Source organism: Zeugodacus cucurbitae, chromosome 4 (assembly GCF_028554725.1).
Source record: "Zeugodacus cucurbitae isolate PBARC_wt_2022May chromosome 4, idZeuCucr1.2, whole genome shotgun sequence".
Lineage (NCBI taxonomy): Eukaryota > Metazoa > Arthropoda > Insecta > Diptera > Tephritidae > Zeugodacus > Zeugodacus cucurbitae.
The window spans coordinates 37500289-37522582 of NC_071669.1; the positions used below are offsets into that span (position 1 = coordinate 37500289).

Genomic DNA, 22294 nt, shown 5'->3' on the forward strand with positions numbered 1-22294 from the left:
CCGCTGAAGAAATGTACGGATTTTTATTCATCTTAAATTGAGAAAAACAAAGCATAGACACTCAGCAGCTGGAGCGCTGGTGCTATTCACCGTTTTATTTTAGGTAATGCTTAAGTATATCGGTGTCATTTCGAGGTATACTTTTGTTATTAACCCTCTAATACCCGAATTAAGTGGGCGGATGTTGCCTATAGGCTACAACTAAATTATTATAAACAAACTAAACACTTTTCTCATGACTGTTTTTTTTTTCAAATAACTCTCTACTCTTTATTTTTTTAAATAGATCACTTGGTTTTAAAATAAAACCATTGTTTTTATGTTTTTGAACACTTTTTGTATAACCGCTTTTTTTGTGAAACGATCTTGACAATTTCACTCCGCGGAGAACGCCTACTCAATGAACATGTGCACAGCTCTTAATACCTGAGACAGACATGAAGTACGTATTGTAGTATGCTACAGAAATCATATGTGTATCACCGGTATTCCGAATTTTGTTGGAAAGCAAATGGTGTTTCAATACAATAGTCCATTTGAGTGATAGAAGTATTATATTGGTTGGCAGTGATCGGATTTAGTTCACATATGCGCCGTTTCGTTCGATAATCTATTTCCATCTAGACGCCAACTTCATAATACCACCCTCGTAGAAGTCCCCCTCCTTATTTGCGAAGAACGCGGACAGCCACTTTTCACAAGCCTCTTTTGAGTTCAACTTTACACCACCAAGTGCGTTCGCCATGAACAGGAACGGGTGGTAGTCACTTGACACTAAGTCCGGGCTATATGGTGGATGCGTTAAAACCTCCCATCCGAGCTCCCGTAGCTTCTGACGAGTCATCAACGAAGTGTGTTGTCCTGGTGGAACACCCTTCCTGTTGGCCAATTCTGGACGCTTCGATCGATCGCCTGCTTCAAGCGGTTCAGTAGTTCGCAGTAGATGGTAGAATTAAGTGTCTGGCCATATGGGAGCAGCTTATAGTGGATGATTCCCTTCCAATCCCACCAAACGCACAGCTAATACTTTCCTGGCCGTCAATCCCGGCTAGGCCACAGTTTGGGACGATTCACTGGCCTTCAACCACGACCGTTTGAGCTTGATATTGTCGTATGTGATCCATTTTTCGTCGCCAGTCACCATCCGCTTCAAAACTGGATTGAGTTCGTTGCAGCAGCATATCGCAGGCATTGATTCGTCCCGAAGGTTTTTTTACGTCAAATAATGCGGCACCCAAACATCAAGCTTTTAAAATGGTTTTGGTGACTAACTTCCATCTTCTGGGCGATGTCAGGAGATGTCATTCTTCGTCACAGGTCTTCCGGAAACTTTAAAATAGCGCGAATTTCGGCGTTAGCAAACTCCATGTTTACACGTTTATAACTGTTGAACGCAATATCCAAACTAATCATGCATATCGTCGTTTTGTAGGTTATGTCAAGACCTATAAATATATGAGAAATATTAAATTTAACCTTAAGAATTATATGCCTTCGGAGTGATCAGTTTACTAATAAAACACGCTATTACTCAACAACCACTTAAAGGGTTTAAGCCACATTCTACTAGTTCATTTTCGAAATACATCCGAGTTTACTATTTAGTAATGGGCGAAGTTGGACAACAACCAGGTGAATTAAGGAAAGTGTTATTGAAACAAATCTTAGCACAACAATCCACATATTTTATAGTTGAGTTGTTATAGAAATTGACGATAATTTTCGGGTATTTCTTAATTGATTTTTTTTCCTAATAATCCACAATCTCATTACAGTTATCAAATTGCACATTGTCCATAAACCGGGCAGAATTGTTTACAGAAGAACTGGTTCATTGATTACCCTCTCCATTCTGCGTGATAACTCATCTTCCTAGGATCATAAAAAGTCAAAAATTATTTATTTTTCATATAACCTTCCATCGTTTAAGAAAAATATTCAACAATAATTTAAGCACTTGGTTAAATCAAAATAAAATATTTTTACCTAAACAAACATGAATTATTATTCGATAGCAACTTTATTTGGGACACACTTTAATGGCACCTCAATGGGCCCTTCATTAGCCCAAAATAATATAGAATAAGCGAAGAAAAATAATAAGAAAAGACAACAGAAAGAATAATACCAAATTGCCTTTGCGATTGAATTCATTTCAGCACACGAAATTTTTTGTTCGTAGGCTTGTACAAAAATTATAACAAAGCTTCTGCCCTTTTTATAAAAAGAAGGAAATTAATGCAAACCCATTGCCACACCTTTCGTGTCTGCATGCTCTTAAAAGCACGATAATAGCTTGGTCTATTAAATTCTTCAATGCAAAAGCCTTAAAGTGCCCGCAGCCGAAAGAAATTGGTGGCAACCTTTTCGGTTTCCAGCCACTCGTCCTGCAGCAGGGCATCCTTACCAAGGCTGATGACAAAAGTAAACAAATTATGCATTCTGTGAAATGGGTGGTATAACAGGAGAGGCAATAAAGCTTCTGTGGCCAACACCTGCATGTCAGCCAGCCAATCGTTCGTGTTGTATGGAACCGAGCCAACCTGCTGGAGGAAAGTTTTGTTGATTTAAATGCCAGGGGTCATGTCGTTTACTTGACAGCTATGACTTTGTGGGTGGCTGACGTTGATGGTAATGCAGATGCAGATGTCCTGTGTGTGTAGAAGTTAATATCTGTTACTGAGTTTCATTGCGTTTTCCCCAGCCGCTGGAATTTGCACATTCAGTTGTCGGACTCAGCGACATTTATGGGCTCCGTCAAGCAATATGAATACGACTATTCTGTATGCTCATTTTCTCCAGGGATCTGTCGTAAACGCAATAAACGCCAGTAGGCAAGTGAGTAATAATTTTTGGGGCATTAAGAGCTGAATCATAATAAATGTTGCGAAAGCAATTAGTTTGCTTACAAATGCTATATTTGCTGTTCAATGGCGATATTTACTTACGATAGTATTGTCTGAAAATTTTAGGTTCATTGTCGAGATAAATTACTCAGTCACATTTCCGATAACAACTTTTTATAAGTGTCTAAGCCGTTTTATAAAGCAGAAACTACATAGCTCGCGAATGCGAGTGCGAACGTTTGACAGTTGAATTGAATACACATGTTCTTATGAGATGAGCTATAAAAAATCAAAAAATCGATGGCAAAATATTTTGACAAAATGTAAACGAATTATCTCTTAAATGAACAAAATTTTATTTGTTAAAACAGTTTTTTCTGGAAATCTAACGGGACTTTCTAAAAATAGAATCGGAAAGGTAAGTACCTATTAATTTTCACAGTGTGAATACTTCTCAACTGAAGGGGAAATTCAAAGTGGTCTGCCGAATATTTATGTTCCTGAATTTGAATGATTTTAAATGTATTTTAAGTGAAAGGTATTTTTCAATAATAATAAAAGCTAAAGCTAATAAAAGCTAATTTGTGTTGTATTTTTTTTTAAATTAATGCTTATTTACCTTGATATACTAGCAATTACCCGCTTGAAGAACAACAAGGCGGCGGGGGCCGATGGATTGCCGGCCGAGCTATTCAAATACGGCGGCGAAGAACTGATAAGATGCATGCATCAGCTTTTTTGCAGAATATGGTCGGAAGAAAGCATGCCTGACGATTGGAATCTCAGTGTACTCTGCCCAATCCACAAAAAGGGAGACCCCACAATCTGCGCCAACTATCGTGGGATAAGCCTCCTTAACATCGCTTATAAGGTTCTATCGAGCGTACTGTGTGAAAGACTAAAGCCCACCGTCAACAAACTGATTGGACCTTATCAGTGTGGCTTTAGACCTGGAAAATCAACAACTGACCAGATATTCACCATGCGCCAAATTTTGGAGAAGACCCGTGAAAATAGGATCGACACACACCATCTCTTTGTCGACTTTAAAGCTGCTTTCGACAGCACGAAAAGGAGCTGCTTTATGCCGCGATGTCTGAATTTGGTATCCCCGCAAAACTAATACGGCTGTGTAAGCTGACGTTGAGCAACACCAAAAGCTCCGTCAGGATAGGGAAGGACCTCTCCGAGCCGTTCGATACAAAACGAGATTTCAGACAAGGTGACTCACTCTCGTGTGATTTCTTTAACCTGATGCTGGAGAAAATAATACGAGCTGCAGAGCTAAATAGAGAAGGTACAATCTTCTATAAGAGTGTACAGCTACTGGCGTACGCCGATGATATCGATATCATTGGAAACAACACCCGCGCCGTTAGTTCTGCTTTTTCCAGACTGGATAAGGAAGCGAAGCGTATGGGTCTGGTGGTGAACGGGGGCAAGACGAAATATCTCCTGTCATCAAACAAACAGTCAGCGCACTCGCGTCTTGGCTCCCACGTCACTGTTGACAGTCATAACTTTGAGGTTGTAGATAGTTTCGTCTACCTGGGAACCAGCAATAACAATGTCAGCCTGGAAATCCAACGCAAAATCACACTTGCCAACAGGTGCTACTTTGGACTGAGTAAGCAATTGAAAAGTAAAGTCCTCTCTCGACGAACAAAAACCAAACTCTACAAGTCTCTCATCATTCCCGTCCTACTTTACGGTGCAGAAGCGTGGACGATGTCAACATCCGATGAGACGGCACTAGGAGTTTTCGAGAGAAAGGTTTTGCGGAAGATTTATGGTCCCTTAAACATTGGCAACGGCGAATACCGCAGACGATGGAACGATGAGCTGTATGTGTTATTCGACGACATAGACATAGTCCAGCGAATAAAAAAACAGCGGCTACGCTAGCTAGGTCATGTTGTTCGAATGGATGAAAGTGCTCCAGCTCTGAAAGTATTCGATGCAGTACCCGCTGGTGGAAGCCGAGGAAGAGGGAGACCTCCACTCCGGTGGAAGGACCAGGTGGAGAAGGACCTGTCTTCACTTGGTATTACCAATTGGCGCCAAACCGCCAAAAGGAGAGATGCGTGGCGCACTGTTGTGGACTCGGCTATAACCGCGTAAGCGGTTTCTACGCCAGTTAAGAAGAAGAAGAAGAAGTTATACTCTCGCAACAAAGTTGCTAAGAGAGTATTATAGTTTTGTTCACATAACGGTTGTTTGTAACACCCAAAACTAAACGAGTTAGATATAGGGTTATATATACCAAAGTGATCAGGGTGAAGAGTGGAGTTCAAATCCGGATGTCTGTCTGTCCGTCCGTCTGTGCAAGCTGTAACTTGAGTAAAAATTAAGATATCTTGATTGGCACACTTATTTCTTGGCACCATAGGAAGGTTGCTTTCGAAGATGGGCAAAATCGGACCAGATGGGCAAAACACGCCCACAAAATGGCGAAAACCGAAAACACATTAATTGCCATAACTAAGCCATAAATAAAGCTATGGAAATAAAATTTGGTACAAAGGATCGCACTATGAAGGGGCATATTTGGATGTAATTTTTTTGGAGAAGTGGGCGTGGCCCCGCCCACAAATATGTATTTTGTATATATCTCGCAAACCAATAAACCTATATAAACCAAATATGCAGTCGTTTCTTTTAGCCACTTCTTAATACAGTCCAAAAATTAAAGAAATCGGATAATAACCACGCCCACCACCCATACAAAGGTTAGGTTGAAAATTACTAAATGTCAGAAACACTAAATTTCACATAAGAAATGGCAGATGGAAGCTGCATTTAGATTTTTTTACAAACAGGAAAATCGACTAATAAAAGTCGCCGTAATCGGACTATAACCTTTAAGTCCCCAGAACATGGGGGCCTCAGTCTTTTTGACTAATTCCGTAAATCTCTCAGATACGAACATAACAACATTTTTTCTTAAATATCTGATTATAATTCCTCATTAATAATCTGTATATATGTATATGTATGTATAGAAATGTCTTATTATGAATATGTATATGTATATATGTAAAGAAGTGGGCGGGCGGGAGTGAGCCACGCCTTTTTTCCCTCCATCGCCTTCTATTATAACTTGTCCCGCTCCGTTCCTATGAGAGCTATAGGATACGCAGTCAAGCGCATTTTTTCGTATTCGCATACGCGACCAGTGTAGTTTAAGCTTAAGTGTAGAAACCCACATTTCACAAATAACAATGTACAACAAAAAGCATATGGGCATTTCCGCCAGAAGGTCCACCACAGACAAAATATTAAACATTATTAGAATTACAAAGTTTTTGCATATTTTCATAGGAAAATATTTAAATTTATTTATATTAAATTAATTTTAAATTAATTCATAACCAATTATGAGCAAAAACCGCACTTTAAATTCCACTGAAATAGCTATTCAAATAGATTTTGGCAAAAATTATAGGCTTATAAGAGTGCTCATTTTAACATAGGTTGTCAGGAGAAAATCGTCTGCTTTAAAAAATGACAAGTTAACGCATGACATATTATTTTCTTGATTAATCTCTTAAATAAAATTAAGAAATCCTTTAGTTGCTTTTCTAAAATATTTATTTTTTTTAAGGTAACTGCTCTCAGTTTAAAATCAAATTTATATTATCAAGCCTGGTTGATTTTATAAAATAATTAAAATACTCTTCATTAGAATATATTTTTTTCGCAAGGAGCCGTCGATGGAGTGAGAGCAGTTATCGAAAGGAAAGTCTAGCAGATAACGAAATCCAAAAAATTGTATACCCGAGGACAGCATTTTCTGAAAAAACTGTATTTCACATTCATAATACTATTTTCATTTCATACTATAGAATTTTTGTTGTGTTTCTCGTTGGATATTAGTTAAAATAAATAAATAAATACATTTACTACTTTTTTAAGCCATTTTATTGGACTTGTTGTTAAATAATTCCGTATTATAACAAGAAAATCAACATAAATATTATGATGGAAAAAAATGTCCCGTGCGACATGTCCCGTGCGAATGTGGCAAATATTTAATTATAAAAAAAACTATAAATTTTTGGGTGAAATTCATACCAATTCACAACGCTCTACAATCAAAAACATTTGAATATTGCCTCACAATTCGCTGAAATCGCCGTTTGAATCATTGTCCCCAAAAACGACTTCCATTTATTGTGCCGTGCGAATGTCTTGGTTTTTTGCAATTATCTTGAAAATGAAAACCGTTCCAAAATCAACCTTAACACTAAATGTAGAGCTAATGGAGAGCTATTAAAAAATCCTATTGTCACAATTAAAAAACATTTTATTTCATATTTTTTTTTTAGTTGAAAGGTGTACGATTGTCACGTTCGACATGACGGAAATGCCCATATGTATTACCGCTACCATGAGAATAGCGTAAATAACGTTCATGACTTATGTTTAAAGCTTGTGTCTCATGAGTAAAACAACAAAAATTCCTAGAAGACCACAAATTTCGTACGGAATCAATATCCAACACATCAATTAATTATCTCTAACGGAAGCAAAAAGTCACAGCAATATACATATATTACCGTAATCGTAATAACCGCACACAGTGGGCCTTTGTCAACTTAGTCAAGTTGAGTTGAATCGTTTATTGCAAAAACAATTCGGTGTGGTCCTTCCCCTTTGCCACAACTGTGTTCTGGTCGAAATATTGCAATATTGGGTTTCATTTTGCACAGCTGCCAGTTGTGGTCCATTCATCATATGCCATGCATTCTACTCAGCCTTCATATAGTAATAGGACATAAATGACAAAGGCGCTTTAATGTGATCACCGTGTGCCCAGTCACGTAGGTTGGCGACAACACCACACCACAGCTTCACATCTTGGCCTCATGCTACCGGTGTTCATTAATGAATACTTTGCTACGTGCGTTGGATATTCGCAGTGTGGAAGGTTTTGACCAATGTAGATACGTAAATATAGAAATATAGCCTTTATTAGTTCCATTAAACACGCTCCCTTGCATGATTCTATCACCAAAGCATATAATGCTCGTTTAATTTTTTCAGATTTTATATATATTCGATATTCGAGGGCCGTATCATTATTATTCTGCTGCCAGATCTATCAAGTGATCCAAGTAGACGTACTTTTACGCTTGTACAACGTTCTTTAAAAGTTGAAGTATTTACGATTTCAATATGAATCCCTGCCGAATAAAGAATTTGATCATAAACTAATAGCGTTTTCTTTTCTCAAAAAAATGTAACATTTATTCTGCCCTGTATTCGGATTTTCAATTTATGGATGAGAGTTGACTAGCATAATAGGAAGACATTTCTCTGTTCTTTTATCACGTAAAAAATGGAAAACATTCAAAAAGGTAGTACAGCATTTGTATAATGTTGAAATATAAAAAGGCAGCATTTTCATCGAGAAAAGAAAACGCTATAAGTACTAAATTCAGACTGGAACATTTTTTACTTAAAATATACAGAGGTAGTCAAAATTATTTACACATCGGACGTTTTTTTACAAGTTTCACACAAAAAGTTTTTGCTTGTTGTTGTTGTTGTCGCAGGGTAACAAAATGCTATGTTGTTGGAAACCTTAATCTATTCCTAAACGAATGATGCCAGTTTGGTGAGAATAGCTGGACATATAACAGAGAAATGGCAAATTAACCGATGACTCGCAGTAGTCAAAAGTATTTACACACGACGATTTAGCCTTTATCCTTGGATTTGGTTTTAGCAAAAGTAGTAATTGGATTCTGTGGCATTTAAAACAAACTAACTCAGCCTTAAAATATAAAAATTGGTAAATAAAGTGCAGAAATCAAAGGAATTAAGGATTATAACTAGATCGGAGACTGTTACTAAGTTTAAGACTGGGGTTTCGGCTTCGGAGTTAGTTATAATTTATAGAATTTGATGGAATACTATTTATAATGTTATTAAAAAAGAGGACCCGAAATATTGCAAGGACAATTTAAAGATAACTGGGCGGAAACCTGTGATAACTCAAAGAGAATGCAGAAGTTTAGTAGGAACTGTCTTACAAAATCCCACAATTAGTCCTGTTAATATTGCAGCGGCATCGAATCAGCATATTGCATGAACAGTCAATGATGCTACACTGTTAAGGACATTTAAAAATATGTAGTAACATAAATACCTACGTTGCGCATAAAGTTGACCACTTCCGAAACCATGAAAGCTTTATTTCCGAAACCAAAAAAGCGATATGCCTCTCATTTGCCATAGATTGCATCCTAAAGCGTGTCGTGGACAGATAAGGCTAAATTTTAGTTCCATTGCTTCTCTAGTAAACGCTTTATGCATTTACCACGTGAAAAGAAGAATAATGCAGTTTAGACGCTAAATAGGGTCGGGAGTGAAATTATGATTTTTTGGGGAAATTTTCCTTACATCTATTTTGGAGATTTGGTACTAATTTAGGGAACCTTAATCAACCGGATATATCAGAATTCACTTGACCATGTCATTGTAGTGGTTAGTCGGCCTTTTTCAACTATTTACTACATTTTACAACGGGACAATGCTCCATTTCATTAAGGATCTTTACCTACAAAAGTTTTAAGTGAAGCAAATCAAGTTGACCTCCGCACAGCCCGGACCAAAACTTTATTGCAAATATTTTTGGTTTCGTTAAATATCAGAGGACAATTGATATAATAACCGAAAACGCCGAAATTACCAACATTTGGTCTAAATTAACTGTTAACTTAGCGCACAATTGGCTTGAATCAATTCGGACCATAAAGCAGCCTGTTATTGATGCCAATGGTAATGTAACCAATTATGAATTTATCGCCTTAGATTAGGAACATATACTGATCATTAAAATTTTAAAGTTGTCATTCAATAAGAACTGGGTAATACAGTTCAAGTTGTGTGTAAATATATTTGACGCAAAAAAAATTTGGGTAAATACTTTTGACTACTGTGAGTCTTCAGTCAATTTGCTTATATCTCCGCCATATTTCTAGCTATTCTAGCCAAACTGATCATTCTAGCCAAACTGATCATTCATTCATTCGCTCAGGAATAGATCAAGGTTTACAACAACATAGCATTTTGTTACCCTGCGATAACAACAACAACAAGCGAAAGCTTTTTGTGTCAAACTTGTGAAAAAATGTCCGATGTGTAAATAATTTTGACTACCTCTGTATAAATGTTTTAAAATTCACTGTTCCTTTTTATATTGCTTTGCCACAAAAGCGTCTATGAGATCAAGTTATTCATATAACGGAACTAGTTATAGAGACTCTATCGGTTTAACAATGTCTAAGCAATAATATTTCCTTATTTTGGCTCTCGTACGTATTAACTTCATTACTGAAGAATAAGGATCAATATAAAAGCCTTCGTACATGTCTGTACAGCATATGCCATTATATTTGTAAACGCAAATATACATATCTATATACATATTATACAAAAGCTTTATAACATATACATATAGTTTGTTCTGTTTGCTTTGGTGGGTCAAGCATCTCTTTGTGTTAAGAGCTCTCTTTTCTCTTTGTCATGTTAGTTATTATTTCACCATCTTTTTGCATCCTCTTAATTCATTCGTAAGTTTGAAACTTCTGACTTATCCAATCAATAGAGAATACACACATTTCCTAAACGGGCACCAATGGATATTCTGTAAGGTGCGGTATTCAATTAATTATTTACATTAGCAGTTCATTTTGAGTGTGGACAGACATGAGCACATATGTAATCGGAATGTTCACTTGTGTAGTATCCACACAAAGGAAACAAATATTCTCCGAATGCAAATATGCAACTGTGTTTGCTTTGTTTGCTTCACCACTTAAGCTTGAAAGTCAATAAGCCAATTCAACATATGCAAAGTACACATGAATAGATTTGAACAAACACCAAAGGCGGATGTTCGAACATATGAAGAAGCTTGGGAACTAAGGCAAATACGGATTTAGGCATTTGTTGTTACTAGAAAAGCAAATATTGTTCTATAAAATTTTGTTTTTGAATAAACAGGGCGCTTCTAGCTTGTAGATCATGATTCAATTGTAAAAGGTTTGATAAGTAAACAGCTTTCTCGCTCTTTTTTGACAACCCTTCTGCGTTAGCAAAACAATAATGTTTTTTTTTTTGAAATTTATCCAGAAAATTGTTTAAAAAAAAGTTGTAAATAGTAGCAGATATTTATCAACTCAAGGGGTGTACAATATTGTTTCAATTGTATATGTTTTTCTCGATTTTTCTTTTGACATTTTCATTTTATGTTACAGAAATTCAAATAAATTGTTCTATTCAATTATATTTTGAATATTAAAACTATCATAACCGTTTCGTTTATATACATATGCGGTTATGTATATCGAGAAGATAATTAATCGCGTTTTTTATTGAATCTGGGTATTGCGATTAAAGCGATTAAAGAAAAACCATTGATAAAAAGGCGCAGTTACAAGGATTGCAGATTGGTTTAGGGATTGGATACCGATATTTCGTCTCAAAGGAAAGTTCAAAACAGAAAGTAACAAGTAGAGATATAAGAAGATTATTTTGACTGCCACGGTTGGAAGAACAAAGGAGTTAAAAGAAGTCTAGTTATCTTCAATTTTTATTACGTAACTACCGTTTAAACCTAATTTTTAATAAAAAGTGTTCATTGTACTTCGCTGTTTATCTGTTTTGCTTGTTTCTCACATAAGGAAATCAGGAATATTTTTCGAACTCTAGTCCTTCCATTGTCTTTTGCAATTCTCCCAATAAAAGGTTATGTAATCAATCACCCTTATATTATTTTACTGATCTCAATGTTCCTTCTCCTTGAAGCGGAACCGTAATATTTAGACATATGTAGATGTACATATGTATGTGAGAACCAGCGATTTTCAGGTGTCTAAGCGTTTATTTCATAGGTTTCATATATATTCCCGAAATTAACACTGTCAAGTCTAGTAGAAATATATATACTAAATATTTGATCAAAGATAAAAGTATTGGATAAATATATAACATCTGAATAATACATTTTGAGATTTTTCTTAGAATTCTTCAGAGCTGTAGCACAATGAATATAGAGTACTTCTTTATTTTTACAATTGTTTTATTTTCCACAGAAGGAATTGGGACTATATCTCCAACTCTGGCTCTTTTTGTAACTCTCTCGTTACAAGATCATGTAATCAATCAACGTTATTTATCCATTGTTAGATTCTTTCTAGCGCTTCACTTGAAACGAAATCATAATGTGTGGTTAAAATTAGGCCAGAGTAATTTGTTAATAGGTGTCCGAAAATAAAATTAAATGTTTGTTTCATGGAGAAAAATTTTAAATATTATATTCTCTATGACTATTAATATTAAATAGATATTAACTCTCTGCACTGGACATCACTCACCTATACAAAAAATAAAAATTCAAACCATTATTAGAAGAAAACAGGACATATTTTCGTGCTACTTATTAATTTTGGATCGAGAATAGTAGTATATTTTATACTACTTTGAATATATTTTTAACTACGTTCACAAAAAAAGCGAATTAATTTTTCCCTTTTTTCTTTCCTTCGCAAATACAACCTTTTGTAACGCAGTGTCAAATATTAGCTGTCACTACTTACCAAACCTTTTATAATTGAATCATGCTTGTAGATGAAATCGATTTTTTCTTTGCTTTAATTTTATTTTTTTACAAATGTGTTCATAGAAAATCGTTGTGTGAAGTGATATTCCAAAGCTGCTTCAACATTGGAGACTTTCAGCTAACACGACTTATTGATTAGAATGTGATCAGAATCAACCTTGATTCAAGACAGAAATCGAACAACCGAGGCGAATAAGAATGTTTGTTGGCTGTTTGGTATTCCAGCAGAGCGATGAATTCTCATTTATATTTTTTAACATTCATATTTAGCATACATTTTGAAGCAATACCAATTTTTAATTCTTTCGATTTCAAGTATCAAATTTGGAAACCTAGGTTTCATCTTTGAATACAGAAGACTTCTTTGTATATGATTAAAATTGTAGATAGAAATTACAGAAGTCTCATACTAAGGGGTTAGGGCTTCATTCAAGTAAAACAGTCAGTTTTAAGAAATTGTAATATAAGTACACGTAACAAGTAAGGAAAGGTTAAGTTCGGGTGTAACCGAACATTTTATACTCTCGCAATTTATTGATGTAAGTTTATTAAGATAACACATAATTCGGAGGATGGAGTCATAAGTAGAAGTTCACGTAAGTGAGGAAAGTTTCTGACTGTCATTCACTTGAGAGTGGCCAGGACCGATTCTTTTGCATGTGGCTCAAACAGCTCACGACTTTCGGTCTTAGACTAAGTATCCTCTGCCAACAGACATCCCTTCTGAGGCGAGCTAAAGTGAGAAGTCGAATCCCGCTTGTGCGGTGGAGCGTAGGGTTTGGGACCCACAACGTAATAACGAATTACCAATGAACAGGAAGCAACAGTCTCGGATGAGAAACCCCAATTGTGTGGGATTCGTGGTGGGAGAGAGACTCTGTCGCATTCACTCCGGTGGATGAACGTCTAGCCACAATCCACATCAAAGCGAAGTTCTTTGACATATCGTTTATTTGCGCCCACGGAAGAGAAGGACGATGTGATCAAAGATACCTTCTATGAACTCCTAGAACGTACCTGCCCCCGCCACGATGTCAAAATCGTGCTTGGCGATTTCATCGCTAGGATGGATAAAGAAGGTGTATTTGACACAACAGTCGGAAAATCAGAAATTAAAAAATCCATGTTGAAACATTGTCAATTGGACTGAGGCTGATCGACTTCGCCGGGCCCAAAATATGGTCGTCTGTAGTACTGATTCCAGCATAAGGAAATACAGTAAGCTCCGCTTAAGTGTCCCTTCTTAACATGCAAGACTTTTGAGGCACTTAAGCGGGAAAGGCACTTAAATAAATCCCGCTTAAGTGCCTCGAGGTTCTTACCAGACTTTTTCTCAAATACTTCGATCTTATATCTTACTGAGTAGGCAATTGAAAAGCAATTCCTCTCTCGACTAACAAAAACCAAACTCTACAAGTCGCTCATCATTCCCGTCCTACTTTATGGTACAGAAGCGTGGACGATGTCAACATTCGATGAGACGGCATTAGGAGTCCTTTACGGTCCCTTGGCATTGGCAACGGCGAAACCCGCAGACGATGGAATGATGAGCTGTATGTGTTATTCGACGACGTAGACATAGTTCAGCGAATAAAGAGACAGCGGCTACGCTGGCTAGGGCATGTTGATCGAATGGACGAAAATGTTCCAATGGAAGGACCAGGTGGAGATGGACCTGGCTTCACTTGGTATTTCCAATTGACGCTAAACTGCCAAAAGGAGAGATGCGTGGCCCGCTGTAATCGCTGTCTACGCCAGTCAAGAAGAAGAAAAACACACAATTCGATCAATATATTCGGATAGAATAATAGAATAACGAAAATCATCATATATATAGGTAATTCCTGAACCGATTTCACTCCTTTTAACCACGAAAGCACACTATATGTAAGACTACCACCGTATTTCTGAAAAACATTAAGCTAGGGGAAGTTATGACAGATTTTAACCATTTTTGGTATAGAGACACACTATTAGAAGTAAAAGATTCGCATTGAATTACAATAAAATACCTGAGAGAAGCCTTGAAGAGAAAAGCAGAAAAGAAAGGTGATTTGAAAAGTTATAATCCGATTTCTACAGCTTCCTTCTGTCACATCTTCTGTACGTTTTTCATTAGTGAGTTAACACACTTTTAGTAATTTTCAACATAACCTTTGTATAAGAGGTGGGCGTGGTTATTATCCGATTTCACCTATTTTCATGGTGTGTAATGAGGTATGCAAAGAATATGACTGGAAAAGTTTGGTTTACTATATATAGCTGTGGTGGTTTGCAATATATATGCAACCAACCTATCTAATTCGTACGTGGCCAGAGAATCGAGTCCTATGGCGTTGTTTCACCAACTCGGCAAAGACGCTAATATAACGTTTCATTCTCCAAATTAATACCTAGGTCACAGTGTATTATTGATAGATAGTTATTCTTCGAATTCATACCACATATGTATCACTTCACTAGATCTTTCTCCGGTAACATCAGAATTTCAGAATTAAAACCAATTTTCAGCATAACTTATAGTTTTATTTGCTGAATAATAAATTTTATTATTACGGTAATCCCCGCTTTAGTGCCTTCCTGTTTAAGTGCATTTTCCTCTTAAGTGCATATATTTTTCAGTATCGATGTGTTTTCTCTACAGTTCCATATAAAATTCCCCCTTAATTGCCTTCGCTTAAATGCCTCATTTGGATTTTAAGTGGCTTTTTAATATTTTTTGCATAGAAATCGCTGAGCACTGTCAACAGGGAAACAATGTGACAGTGTGGCATTTTCAAAAAATCGATTTTTTTTTATTTTCTGCTTATTCGATAGTTTATACTTTCAAAAATACTCTGTGAAAGCGGTATGGTCGTATCTTGAATAGTTTGTGAATGGCAGCGTTCTAAAGAGCGACCGCTCGCTGGTATATGTCGCTATAGTCGAAACTTTAAAAACATTTTTCTCGAAACGACATTTCTCAAAATTGCTAACATCATAACTCAATGATACATTGACCGATCCAAATTTAAACTGAGTATTTTGGAATATATTTACTATACAATGACCTACGATCTTTTTGATTGGTTGAAAATGTCAATTTGACATTTAAAGAAAGACCATTTTTTTACCAAAAAAAAAATGTCAGCAGTTAGGGAACTTTTTTTTGGCACCTCCGAAGACATCATATAACTCCGTTGTTTTTCAATATTTATGGAAAAAAAAATTGAAAGGTAGCTGTAAATATACCTTATTTTGTGCAAACAACTTCGAAACAATCGATCGAGTACTTTCTTTTAAAAAAATTCACGAAAATGGCCTCATTTTCCATGGGTTACACTGGTATAGCTCCTTAAGGTGAATCTGGCTCGAAGAACCAAATTGTATAAAACAATGTTGTTTCTAACAAATCTTACGAATGCTAGACTTGCATTGAGTGAGTATTTAATTCATTCATTTAATTTTATTTTCCAATTGTCATTTCTTATATGCAATTTTTGAATATGTCTTAACTAACTAATTATATATGTAAGTGTGCATGTTTATAGGGGTATGTACTATAAGGGGTTATTTCAAATGCAAACAAGCAATTGCCCAAATGGATTTTTAGAACCAATAGGTTATCATGCGCATTCATATAAATAAGTGCAAATTCCTCAGCATATATGTGTGTATTATTGATAGTTGGGGTGATGGGGTGATATGAAGAAGTTCACGCAAGTGAGGAATGTTTCCGATTGCTATTCACTTGGGAATGGCCAAGAACGATTCTTCGGGTTTTAGACCAAGTATCCCCTGGGTAGCCAACAGACATCCGTTTGGAGGCGAGCTAAAGTGAGAAGGCGAATCCCGCTTGTGCGTAGGGTTTGGGACCCACAACATAATAACGAATTGCAAATGAACAGGAAGCAAAAGCCTCGGATGAGAAACCCCAATTTTGATGACGACCACTGCAAACGTCTTAGGGATCGCGATTTGAGGGCATGCACCTGGAATATCCGGACCCTTAATTGACATCACCGCCATCCCAGAACTGCGATGGACGAGACAAGGATGGAAGAACGTGGGTCCTTGTGATATCTACTACAGCGGCCGTGTAAAGGCCAAAAGCTCCGTCAGGATCGGGGAGGACCTCTCCGAGCCGTTCGATACCAAACGAGGTTTCAGACAGGGAGACTCGTGCGACTTCTTCAATCTATTGCTGGAAAAAATAATACGAGTTACAGAGCGAATTAGGGAAAGTACAATCTTCTATAAGAGCTGGCATACACCGCTGATATTGATATCATCGGAAGCAACAGCAGCGCCGTTTGTTCTGCTTTTCCCAGACTGTATAAGGAAGCGAAGCGTATGGGTTTGGTGGTGAATGAGACGACTCTTGGGGTTTCGAGAGAAAGGTTTTGCGGAAGATTTATGGTCCTCTGAATATTGGCCACGGCGAATAGCGCAGAAGATGGAATGATCAGCTGTACGATTTAGATCCTGACCTGGCTTCACTTGGTGTTTCCAGCTGGCGCCAAAACGCAAAAAGGAGGAATGAGTGGCGATCTCTGGTGGATTCGGCTATAATCGCTTAAAGCGGTTCCCACTCCAAATATATTTATATATTATATATTGATAGTTGAGTGCATGCTTGTTGCATATAGAGGCATTTATGCCTCATATAAATGTATGTGTGTTGCATGTAAATGCAGATATGTTTATATGTTAATTTATGTATACATATTTACGTTTTTTAGCATCTCGGCTTTGCTGACACTAAACAAATAAGCATGTTCAATGATATTTGAACACATAATAAGAAATAAATGTGATTTTCATTCTAAAAGAAAGAAATACTAGATCGAGATATTTGAAAAAAAATTTGGTAAGTACCTCGAGGCACTTAAGCGGAATTCTTTTAAGTGCCCTTCCAATTTTAGTGTTACATTTTTAGCAGTGCCACTAAAGCAGGGATTACTGTATATTCATATTAAATTATCGTGATTTGTCTCCCAGACAACTATCTATGCTTTCAATTTTACACCAACTTTAACGGCCTAAGTTAAGTGTGCAAATAGAGCGCGCCAACGTTCACAGCAAAACTTTAATAAAAGAGAAGCAAACCAAAATAATAAACTGGAAGACGCTTAGCGAGTAATGTGACATTTAAATTATAAAAATACTAAAACTAAAGAAACAATGATGAAATATTTCGCTTAGTAGCCCGTTTTCATTTGCTAAAGCAAAATACGATAAAGTTACTTAAATATTTATGAGTATATGTATATTGAAAGAGAAATTAGCCGCAACTGTTTCCATCAAAAACAGAAACCAGAGTTGTATGCCATCCAAGAGCGCATAAGCTTGCTTGATTGTTCGTTACTTTACTCCTTACTTGTCTTTTGCTTTTCTTTTCTACGCACATTTCATTCGTTTGTCACCTACTTTCAATTTGTTATTCCAAGCATTGTTGTATTTGAGCATCCTTCGTATATATGTACTCATATAGTTGAGTTGTATATGGCTGCGAATAAGCCCAGACGGGAAAAATTATTAGCTTACTTCCATTAATTCAATTAACTAAATATGTACTTGACTTTATTATTCCAAGTAAATGATTCCAGCCGTACTCCTGATACATATATACTGCATATATAAATAAATTGAATATGTATGTAGTATGTATGTAGTTTGAATCTCTCTTAAGGCATGGACTTTAACAATTGCGGTAGTTTTCAAAGACGAGATGTTGAGCACGAAAGCTAAGAGGTAATAAGTGAAACAAGAGACCTTCTGCTCGAAGCATTCGAATCTGACGGGTCTAATACTTAAATAATACTAGTGGCAGGACCACGCATTGCTATGGATGAGGTATATGTATGTTAAATTCTATTCTGGTAAACTATTTGATAAAGTGAAATTATTTAGAGAGTAACTGTTTAGTGCAAACAAAAAACTCCTCTACATTACTTTCAATTACTCCGAAAAGTAAAAGAACAGTAATGCAGAGGAGATAAACCGACCAAACCAACTTTACTAATTTTTACAACACAACATTACACGAAGAAAAAGAAGACATCATTGGAAGGACCCGATCAATACACTCGCGCTTTTTTTTGAAGTGAACAAATCAAAAAACACACAAACTCAATACACAGTGGAATAAGTGAATCAAATATCCAAAACACAAATTTACTACACAAAAAGGAAAGTGAACAGTGAGAACAACAATTCAACAATTACTTCGAGAATAACTCGGAGAACAAATCCCCCACAATCACAATATTCAACACTATACAACACAAGGAAAAATCATACGCGAAACAACACTGAATTAAAGTTACATTGTATTTAAACATATTAACAACTATTGTACACACACACCCTTCAAAAATTTAATGTACACTTAATATTAAACAAAATACACTGAATTATTATAACGGTAAATTCCAAAATTATAACTTTTCTTTAAAACCGCAAATCCGCCCCCTTCGTCGTAAGCCGACATTTTGAATTACATCACGAAAACATAGTGTACCCAACAAAAAGCTTGCATGCCGAACACCACCAATAGGTCACAAAAATATTAAAAAAATACCTTACACTATCCAAAAAGGCAAAAACTGTAAGTGCGACCCATATTTATTAAAAATATTAATGTTAAAAGTGTAAATAAAAATTGTTAAATTTTCAATGCGCTTAAGGATTCTTAAATTCAATTTATTTGACTATTGAGTTTCACTAAGTTTTTATTGCATTAATTACTTGTGTACATATATAAATACACCCGAAAGAAGAAGTACAAGAATAAAATACATAATTGGTTATTGCACTCTTCTAGTAACAAAAATAATAAATACTTAAAGAAATATACACAATCGCACTCATCTACTTCCATACCTACGAACTAGCGAACTAATTCGTATAAGAATTGTTGGTGGCGGACACTAATAGCGAGCAGTACACTATAGAACGACCAACGACCCAACAGGAAATTTGAACGGTGACCCAACAGGAAAAATTGCGATCATTCAATAAATTTTTGCGTGTCAATTTTAATCATCTATTTTGCGTATAGATTATAAAAATAATTTTTCTATTTCAAATATTAAAACTTTTTACACTTCAAAAAAAAAAAATCAATTCGAGTTAATCTAAGTTCATTCTCCACCCAATTTATCAAACTATTTCTACTACCCCAAACAATACCCACCCCTCCTACTAAAATGGAAGATTTCAAATTCACCACAACTGATTTAATCGAATTTTTGGAAGATTATTTCCAGACTCACACTGAAGAGGAAACAGTTTACACTATCGAAATCAAAAGAGTCGAACTAAACTCGCTTTACGAGGAAGCGAAAAAAGCACATGATCCAATTCGCAGACTTTCTCGCGAAACCCAAGAAAGCATCGACTTTAATAAAGTCAAAGATAGATATAAAAAACACTATCAAATGTACCTCTCTTGTTTAGCATCAATTAATGAAAATGTCGATATACGTAAAACACAGGTGACAAACCAACCTATAAAGGAAAGACCCTCAGAAGCCACAGCAATAGATTTCGGCCCCAAAGTTCATCTACCACCATGCGACACTGACATTTTTTACGGAGATTATACAAATTGGCCCACTTTTCGGGACATGTTTACAGCATGTATATCCGTAACCCGATAATTAGCAATGTCGAAAAACTTTTCCACCTTACTCAGAAGACCCGAGGTGAAGCAAGAAAGGCAATTAAAAACACACCCCTTACAAATGATGGTTTCATACTGAATTGGATAAATCTTGTCGACCAGTATGAAAATTAAAAGAATGCAGGTGAACACCCAATTGAAGACTCTGTTTAGTTTACTCGATGTGACCCAAGAAACAGGCTGCGCTATAAAAGCCCTACAACGTTCGGTTAATAACGTTTTAACTAATTTAACAAATCTGGAAATTAACACACAATTAATTATTAATATATCTTTGTAGTTCAATACTACCAAAACAGACGTTAGAAGCATATGAATATACCCTATCAGATAATACCACTATACCCACATGGTCAAATTTCGACTCCTTTTTAACACATAAATACAAAACCCTCGAATCTGTTGGAAATTTCAAGGCTTCATTAGCAAAAACCCACTCGTCTCATCCTAGTTCAGTAAAAAACACAGACGAAAAGAAGTTTAACACATTTCATGTTAACGTGTCTAAAAATCAAATAGCTGAACCCTCAAACCACCGAAAAGGTAATAATTACACCACTTCTCAACCCTACCCGGAAGCAGATAGTTGCAAATTTTTAGCAATGAATGTGGAGACGCGTATTTCCACAATAAAGAAGTACGGCCATTGCTACAATTGTTTAGCTACAAGAATTGTATCAGTAAATACTCATGCCGTAAATGTCACAAAAGACATAATACCCTGATACATAAAGAAACTAGACCTCAACCTAAATCAACCCCGGAAACCCCAAACGCGACCAGTTCACCTGCTGCTACCACGGCAAATACCTCAATACCCACCCAAAATTCAAATCAGCAAGCCTACACCACAAAGATACAGTCCACTGAATTCTCAACCCAAGACCGACACAACCCAAGTAGGAAGCAGATATTATTGGGTACTGCAATGGTACAAGTAGAACATAATGGTCAGCGATTTTTCTTATAGATCCAGGATCAGAGGCGACATTTATATCTCAAAGACTTCAACGAAGTCTGAATATACCCACCCACTCTGTATCAGCACAAGTGACTGGACTAAACAATGCGGTTTCAGCAACACTAATAAAAATTTGTAATATAACGCTTTGTTCACACACAAATGCAAATTATTGAATATCAACTAAGGCATTCATTCTGAATAGCCTTACCGATAATTTACCCTCATACCCGATAGACCCCAATCTGTGCTTAAAGAACCTCGGGTTCCCGCTAGCAGATACACAATTCCACAAACCAAGACCCGTGGATATATTAATTGGTAGCGTTATCTAGGCAAATATCATACTAGGTGGAGTAAAACGAAATATTTAGGCTCACTCCTAGCCCAAGAAACGAAATTTGGATGAATTTTATCCGGACCCATTACCCAACACACCCAAAACTCTTCAATAGTATCATTCCATAATAAAATGAACCCTCAGCCCCGTTCGTCATAAGCCGACAGAAACTAATTATTTAAAAAAAAAAAACAAAATAGACAAAAATGTTATAGCAATTGCTGTATCTTGAAGTCAATGTTGTCAACATTAAAACCTTTTGTTTCCAAAGTATCGGGATTACTAAATCAGTTATGATCCAATAGATCATAAATTGTCTGGCAGATTAATTCATTTTGTATTTGCTGCAACCAAATTTCACCGCTTCCAATAATAATATTTTTGCTGAGGAATCAATTGAAGGGTTATGCGATTGAAGTGTTTCAACATTTCGCCATAAAATGTTTTGTACATCCGTTATTCTCATAGTCAAAATTACTTAAGGATGTCAAAATAGTATGCATCCAATTTAGAACAAAGCGGTCAACAAGTAGTGGGTAGTGTTACGACCATTTTCTATTTTTTAGTGAAGCCTTCCTCTACTATTTTAAGAAGATTCTACTACTTTCACTACTTTCCAAGTTTTCCGTCAGTTTTATGGCGTAAATTGTATTTTTGTTATATCCCCTTTTGTTTAACTACAATTTTTTAGTTGTTGCAGAAGTCCGATTTTGACCATCAAGAATACCAACCTTCTCACAGTATCAAGGTTTAAGTGTGACCTAAGTTATATTAGGATACCCAGATCAAATTATCGGTTGACCAAATGTCTGACCGGACAGACGGATGTTGAGCTGTGGCCACGTTCACT

The 22294-nt window shown here is 36.2% G+C and overlaps 1 long non-coding RNA gene across 1 annotated transcript in view; it reads right to left on the reverse strand.

Moving 5' to 3' along the window:
• Positions 1 to 202: 202 nt before the first annotated feature.
• The window catches only part of LOC128921495 (uncharacterized), a 56544-nt gene continuing 34452 nt past the window's right edge, over positions 203 to 22294 (reverse strand). The window contains exon 3 of the long non-coding RNA XR_008470934.1: positions 203 to 1445. This is a non-coding gene — a long non-coding RNA (uncharacterized LOC128921495). The remainder of the gene's footprint in view (positions 1446 to 22294) is intronic.